The sequence below is a fragment of the Drosophila novamexicana genome, unplaced genomic scaffold (assembly GCF_003285875.2).
Source record: "Drosophila novamexicana strain 15010-1031.04,08,12 unplaced genomic scaffold, DnovRS2.1 tig00004554-arrow-pilon, whole genome shotgun sequence".
NCBI lineage: Eukaryota > Metazoa > Arthropoda > Insecta > Diptera > Drosophilidae > Drosophila > Drosophila novamexicana.
Window position 1 is genome coordinate 1,922,732 of NW_020825051.1, and position 8,650 is coordinate 1,931,381.

The window sequence follows — 8,650 nt, forward strand, 5'->3', positions numbered from 1 at the left end:
TAAAATCAGTTGAGTTTTGACCGAGTTATGAGAAGGGGAAATTTCGAGTCATTACGATATCCGAATTTTTGGCTATATTCGATTTTTGGCTGCCACATTTCGACATGAAAATCGACAAAAAAACATGTTGTCAGATTTAAATGCCAAATTAAAGTAGAGGCAAAACCATGAATAAAAAACCAAATCTCGTTAAAATCAGTTGAGTTTTGACCGAGTTATGAGAAGGGGAAATTTAGACTCATTACTATATCCGATTTTTTGGCTATATTCGATTTTAGGGTGCCACATTTTGACATGAATTTCGACTAAAAAACATGTTTCCAGATTTAAATGCCAAATTAAAGTAGAGGCAAAACCATGAATAAAAAACCAAATCTCGTTAAAATCAGTTGATTTTTGACCGAGTTATGAGAAGGGGAAATTTCGACGCATGACTATATCCGAATTTTTGGCTATATTCGATTTTAGGCTGCCACATTTTGACATGAAAATCGACAAAAAAAACATGTTGTCAGATTTAAATGCCAAATTAAAGTAGAGGCAAAACCATGAATAAAAAACCAAATCTCGTTAAAATCAGTTGAGTTTTGACCGAGTTATGAGAAGGGGAAATTTCGAGTCATTACGATATCCGAATTTTTGGCTATATTCGATTTTTGGCTGCCACATTTTGACATGAATTTCGACTAAAAAACATGTTTCCAGATTTAAATGCCAAATTAAAGTAGAGGCAAAACCATGAATAAAAAACCAAATCTCGTTAAAATCAGTTGAGTTTTGACCGAGTTATGAGAAGGGGAAATTTCGAGTCATTACGATATCCGAATTTTTGGCTATATTCGATTTTTGGCTGCCACATTTCGACATGAAAATCGACAAAAAAACATGTTGTCAGATTTAAATGCCAAATTAAAGTAGAGGCAAAACCATGAATAAAAAACCAAATCTCGTTAAAATCAGTTGAGTTTTGACCGAGTTATGAGAAGGGGAAATTTCGAGTCATTGCTATATCCGATTTTTTGGCTATATTCGATTTTAGGGTGCCACATTTTGATATGAATTTCGACTAAAAAACATGTTGTCAGATTTAAATGCCAAATTAAAGTAGAGGCAAAACCATGAATAAAAAACCAAATCTCGTTAAAATCAGTTGATTTTTGACCGAGTTATGAGAAGGGGAAATTTCGACGCATGACTATATCCGAATTTTTGGCTATATTCGATTTTAGGCTGCCACATTTTGACATGAAAATCGACAAAAAAAACATGTTGTCAGATTTAAATGCCAAATTAAAGTAGAGGCAAAACCATGAATAAAAAACCAAATCTCGTTAAAATCAGTTGAGTTTTGACCGAGTTATGAGAAGGGGAAATTTCGAGTCATTACGATATCCGAATTTTTGGCTATATTCGATTTTTGGCTGCCACATTTCGACATGAAAATCGACAAAAAAACATGTTGTCAGATTTAAATGCCAAATTAAAGTAGAGGCAAAACCATGAATAAAAAACCAAATCTCGTTAAAATCAGTTGAGTTTTGACCGAGTTATGAGAAGGGGAAATTTCGAGTCATTGCTATATCCGATTTTTTGGCTATATTCGATTTTAGGGTGCCACATTTTGATATGAATTTCGACTAAAAAACATGTTGTCAGATTTAAATGCCAAATTAAAGTAGAGGCAAAACCATGAATAAAAAACCAAATCTCGTTAAAATCATTTGAGTTTTGACCGAGTTATGAGAATGGGAAATTTCGACTCATTACTATATCCGAATTTTTGGCTATATTCGATTTGAGGCTGCCACATTTTGACATGAACATCGACGAAAAAACACGTTGTCAGATTTAATTGCCAAATTAAAGTAGAGGCAAAACCATGAATAAAAAACCAAATCTCGTTAAAATCAGTTGAGTTTTGACCGAGTTATGAGAAGGGGAAATTTAGACTCATTACTATATCCGATTTTTTGGCTATATTCGATTTTAGGGTGCCACATTTTGACATGAATTTCGACTAAAAAACATGTTTCCAGATTTAAATGCCAAATTAAACTAGAGGCAAAACCATGAATAAAAATCCAAATCTCGTTAAAATCAGTTGAGTTTTGACCGAGTTATGAGAAGGGGAAATTTCGACCCATGACTATATCCGAATTTTTGGCTATATTCGATTTGAGGCTGCCACATTTTGACATGAAAATCGACATTGTCAGATTTAAATGCCAAATTAAAGTAGAGGCAAAACCATGAATAAAAAACCAAATCTCGTTAAAATCAGTTGAGTTTTGACCGAGTTATGAGAAGGGGAAATTTCGAGTCATTGCTATATCCGATTTTTTGGCTATATTCGATTTTAGGGTGCCACATTTTGACATGAATTTCGACTAAAAAACATGTTGTCAGATTTAAATGCCAAATTAAAGTAGAGGCAAAACCATGAATAAAAAACCAAATCTCGTTAAAATCAGTTGAGTTTTGACCGAGTTATGAGAAGGGGAAATTTCAACCCATGACTATATCCAATTTCGGAGATTAACATTTTGGCATGAAAATCGACAAAAAAACATGTTGTCAGATTTAAATGCCAAATTAAAGTAGAGGCAAAACCATGAATAAAAAACCAAATCTCGTTAAAATCAGTTGAGTTTTCACCGAGTTACGAGGAGGGGAAATTTAGACTATCCGAATTTTTGGCTATATTCGATTTTAGGGTGCCACATTTTGACATGAATTTCGACAAAAAAACATGTCAGATTTAAATGCCAAATTAAAGTAGAGGCAAAACCATGAAAAAAAAACCAAATCTCGCTAAAATCAGTTGAGTTTTGACCGAGTTATGAGAAGGGAAAATTTCAACCCGTGACTATATCCAATTTCGGAGATTAACATTTTGGCATGAAAATCGACAAAAAAACATGTTGTCAGATGTAAATGTCAAATTAAAGTAGAGGCAAAACCATGAATAAAAAACCAAATCTCGTTAAAATCAGTTGAGTTTTGACCGAGTTATGAGAAGGGAAAATTTCAACCCATGACTATATCCAATTTCGGAGATTAACATTTTGGCATGAAAATCGACAAAAAAAACATGTTGTCAGATGTAAATGCCAAATTAAAGTAGAGGCAAAACCATGAATAAAAAACCAAATCTCGTTAAAATCAGTTGAGTTTTGACCGAGTTATGAGAATGGGAAATTTCTAGTCATTGCTATATCCGATTTTTTGGCTATATTCGATTTTAGGGTGCCACATTTTGACATGAAAATCGACATTAAAACATGTTGTCAGATTTAAATGCCAAATTTAAGTAGAGGCAAAACCATGAATAAAAAACCAAATCTCGTTAAAATCAGTTGAGTTTTGACCGAGTTATGAGAAGGGGAAATTTAGACTTATTAATATATCCGAATTTTTGGCTATATTCGATTATAGGGTGCCACATCTTGACATGAATTTCGACAAAAAAACATGTTGCCAGATTTGAATGCCAAAATAGAATAGAGGCAAAACCATGAATAAAAAACCAAATCTCGTTAAAATCAGTTGAGTTTTGACCGAGTTATGAGAATGGGAAATTTCGACTCATTACTATATCCGAATTTTTGGCTATATTCGATTTGAGGCTGCCACATTTTGACATGAAAATCGACAAAAAAAACATGTTGTCAGATTTAAATGCCAAATTAAAGTAGAGGCAAAACCATGAATAAAAAACCAAATCTCGTTAAAATCAGTTGAGTTTTGACCGAGTTATGAGAAGGGAAAATTTCAACCCATGACTATATCCAATTTCGGAGATTAACATTTTGGCATGAAAATCGACAAAAAAACATGTTGTCAGATGTAAATGCCAAATTAAAGTAGAGGCAAAACCATGAATAAAAAACCAAATCTCGTTAAAATCAGTTGAGTTTTGACCGAGTTATGAGAATGGGAAATTTCGACTCATTACTATATCCGAATTTTTGGCTATATTCGATTTGAGGCTGCCACATTTTGACATGAAAATCGACAAAAAAACATGTTGTCAGATTTAAATGCCAAATTAAAGTAGAGGCAAAACCATGAATACAAAACCAAATCTCGTTAAAATCAGTTGAGTTTTGACCGAGTTATGAGAAGGGAAAATTTCAACCCGTGACTATATCCAATTTCGGAGATTAACATTTTGGCATGAAAATCGACAAAAAAACATGTTGTCAGATGTAAATGCCAAATTAAAGTAGAGGCAAAACCATGAATAAAAAACCAAATCTCGTTAAAATCAGTTGAGTTTTGACCGAGTTATGAGAAGGGGAAATTTAGACTCATTACTATATCCGAATTTTTGGCTATATTCGATTTTAGGCTGCCACATTTTGACATGAATTTCGACTAAAAAACATGTTGTCAGATTTAAATGCCAAATTAAAGTAGAGGCAAAACCATGAATAAAAAACCAAATCTCGTTAAAATCAGTTGAGTTTTGATCGAGTTATGAGAATGGGAAATTTCGAGTCATTGCTATATCCGATTTTTTGGCTATATTCGATTTTAGGGTGCCACATTTTGACATGAATTTCGACTAAAAAACATGTTGTCAGATTTAAATGCCAAATTAAAGTAGAGGCAAAACCATGAATAAGAAACCAAATCTCGTTAAAATCAGTTGAGTTTTGACCGAGTTATGAGAAGGGGAAATTTAGACTCATTACTATATCCGAATTTTTGGCTATATTCGATTTTAGGCTGCCACATTTTGACATGAATTTCGACTAAAAAACATGTTGTCAGATTTAAATGCCAAATTAAAGTAGAGGCAAAACCATGAATAAAAAACCAAATCTCGTTAAAATCAGTTGATTTTTGACCGAGTTATGAGAAGGGAAATTTCGACCCATGACTATATCCGAATTTTTGGCTATATTCGATTTTAGGCTGCCACATTTTAACATGAAAATCGACAAAAAAAACATGTTGTCAGATTTAAATGCCAAATTAAAGTAGAGGCAAAACCATGAATAAAAAACCAAATCTCGTTAAAATCAGTTAAGTTTTGACCGAGTTATGAGAAGGGGAAATTTAGACTTATTACTATATCCGAATTTTTGGCTATATTCGATTATAGGGTGCCACATTTTGACATGAATTTCGACAAAAAAACATGTTGCCAGATTTGAATGCCAAAATAGAATAGAGGCAAAACCATGAATAAAAAACCAAATCTCGTTAAAATCAGTTGAGTTTTGACCGAGTTATGAGAAGGGAAAATTTCAACCCATGACTATATCCAATTTCGGAGATTAACATCTTGGCATGAAAATCGACAAAAAAACATGTTGTCAGATGCCAAATTAAAGTAGAGGCAAAACCATGAATAAAAAACCAAATCTCGTTAAAATCAGTTGATTTTTGACCGAGTTATGAGAAGGGAAATTTCGACCCATGACTATATCCGAATTTTTGGCTATATTCGATCTTAGGCTGCCACATTTTAACATGAAAATCGACAAAAAAAAACATGTTGTCAGATGTAAATGCCAAATTAAAGTAGAGGCAAAACCATGAATAAAAAACCAAATCTCGTTAAAATCAGTTGAGTTTTGATCGAGTTATGAGAAGGGGAAATTTAGACTCATTACTATATCCGAATTTTTGGCTATATTCGATTTTAGGCTGCCACATTTTGACATGAATTTCGACTAAAAAACATGTTGTCAGATTTAAATGCCAAATTAAAGTAGAGGCAAAACCATGACTAAAAAACCAAATCTCGTTAAAATCAGTTGAGTTTTGATCGAGTTATGAGAATGGGAAATTTCGAGTCATTGCTATATCCGATTTTTTGGCTATATTCGATTTTAGGGTGCCACATTTTGACATGAATTTCGACTAAAAAACATGTTGTCAGATTTAAATGCCAAATTAAAGTAGAGGCAAAACCATGAATAAGAAACCAAATCTCGTTAAAATCAGTTGAGTTTTGACCGAGTTATGAGTAGGGGAAATTTAGACTCATTACTATATCCGAATTTTTGGCTATATTCGATTTTAGGCTGCCACATTTTGACATGAATTTCGACTAAAAAACATGTTGTCAGATTTAAATGCCAAATTAAAGTAGAGGCAAAACCATGAATAAAAAACCAAATCTCGTTAAAATCAGTTGATTTTTGACCGAGTTATGAGAAGGGAAATTTCGACCCATGACTATATCCGAATTTTTGGCTATATTCGATTTTAGGCTGCCACATTTTAACATGAAAATCGACAAAAAAACATGTTGTCAGATTTAAATGCCAAATTAAAGTAGAGGCAAAACCATGAATAAAAAACCAAATCTCGTTAAAATCAGTTAAGTTTTGACCGAGTTATGAGAAGGGGAAATTTAGACTTATTACTATATCCGAATTTTTGGCTATATTCGATTATAGGGTGCCACATTTTGACATGAATTTCGACAAAAAAACATGTTGCCAGATTTGAATGCCAAAATAGAATAGAGGCAAAACCATGAATAAAAAACCAAATCTCGTTAAAATCAGTTGAGTTTTGACCGAGTTATGAGAAGGGAAAATTTCAACCCATGACTATATCCAATTTCGGAGATTAACATCTTGGCATGAAAATCGACAAAAAAACATGTTGTCAGATGCCAAATTAAAGTAGAGGCAAAACCATGAATAAAAAACCAAATCTCGTTAAAATCAGTTGATTTTTGACCGAGTTATGAGAAGGGAAATTTCGACCCATGACTATATCCGAATTTTTGGCTATATTCGATCTTAGGCTGCCACATTTTAACATGAAAATCGACAAAAAAAAACATGTTGTCAGATTTAAATGCCAAATTAAAGTAGAGGCAAAACCATGAATAAAAAACCAAATCTCGTTAAAATCAGTTGAGTTTTGACCGAGTTATGAGAATGGGAAATTTCGACTCATTACTATATCCGAATTTTTGGCTATATTCGATTTGAGGCTGCCACATTTTGACATGTAAATCGACAAAAAAACATGTTGTCAGATTTAAATGCCAAATTAAAGTAGAGGCAAAACCATGAATAGAAAACCAAATCTCGTTAAAATCAGTTGAGTTTTGACCGAGTTATGAGAAGGGGAAATTTCGAGTCATTGCTATATCCGATTTTTTGGCTATATTCGATTTTAGGGTGCCACATTTTGACATGAATTTCGACTAAAAAACATGTTGTCAGATTTAAATGCCAAATTAAAGTAGAGGCAAAACCATGAATAAAAAACCAAATCTCGTTAAAATCAGTTGAGTTTTGACCGAGTTATGAGAAGGGGAAATTTAGACTATCCGAATTTTTGGCTATATTCGATTTTAGGGTGCCACATTTTGACATGAATTTCGACAAAAAAAACATGTCAGATTTAAATGCCAAATTAAAGTAGAGGCAAAACCATGAATAAAAAACCAAATCTCGTTAAAATCAGTTGAGTTTTGACCGAGTTATGAGAAGGGAAAATTTCAACCCGTGACTATATCCAATTTCGGAGATTAACATTTTGGCATGAAAATCGACAAAAAAACATGTTGTCAGATGTAAATGCCAAATTAAAGTAGAGGCAAAACCATGAATAAAAAACCAAATCTCGTTAAAATCAGTTGAGTTTTGACCGAGTTATGAGAATGGGAAATTTCGACTCATTACTATATCCGATTTTTTGGCTATATTCGATTTTAGGGTGCCACATTTTGACATGAATTTCGACTAAAAAACATGTTGTCAGATTTAAATGCCAAATTAAAGTAGAGGCAAAACCATGAATAAAAAACCAAATCTCGTTAAAATCAGTTGAGTTTTGACCGAGTTATGAGAAGGGGAAATTTCGACCCATGACTATATCCGAATTTTTGGCTATATTCGATTTTAGGCTGCCACATTTTGACATGAAAATCGACAAAAAAAACATGTTGTCAGATTTAAATGCCAAATTAAAGTAGAGGCAAAACCATGAATAAAAAACCAAATCTCGTTAAAATCAGTTGAGTTTTGACCGAGTTATGAGAAGGGGAAATTTCAACCCATGACTATATCCAATTTCGGAGATTAACATTTTGGCATGAAAATCGACAAAAAGACATGTTGTCAGATTTAAATGCCAAATTAAAGTAGAGGCAAAACCATGAATAAAAAACCAAATCTCGTTAAAATCAGTTGAGTTTTGACCGAGTTATGAGAATGGGAAATTTCGACTCATTACTATATCCGAATTTTTGGCTATATTCGATTTGAGGCTGCCACATTTTGACATGAAAATCGACAAAAAAAACATGTTGTCAGATTTAAATGCCAAATTAAAGTAGAGGCAAAACCATGAAAAAAAAAACAAAATCTCGATAAAATCAGTTGAGTTTTGACCGAGTTATGAGAATGGGAAATTTCGAGTCATTACGATATCCGAATTTTTGGCTATATTCGATTTGAGGCTGCCACATTTTGAAAAGAAAATCGACAAAAAAACATGTTGTCAGATTTAAATGCCAAATTAAAGTAGAGGCAAAACTATGAATAAAAAACCAAATCTCGTTAAAATCAGTTGAGTTTTGACCGAGTTATGAGAATGGGAAATTTCGACCCATGGCTATATCCAATTTCGGAGATTAACATTTTGGCATGAAAATCGACAAAAAAACATG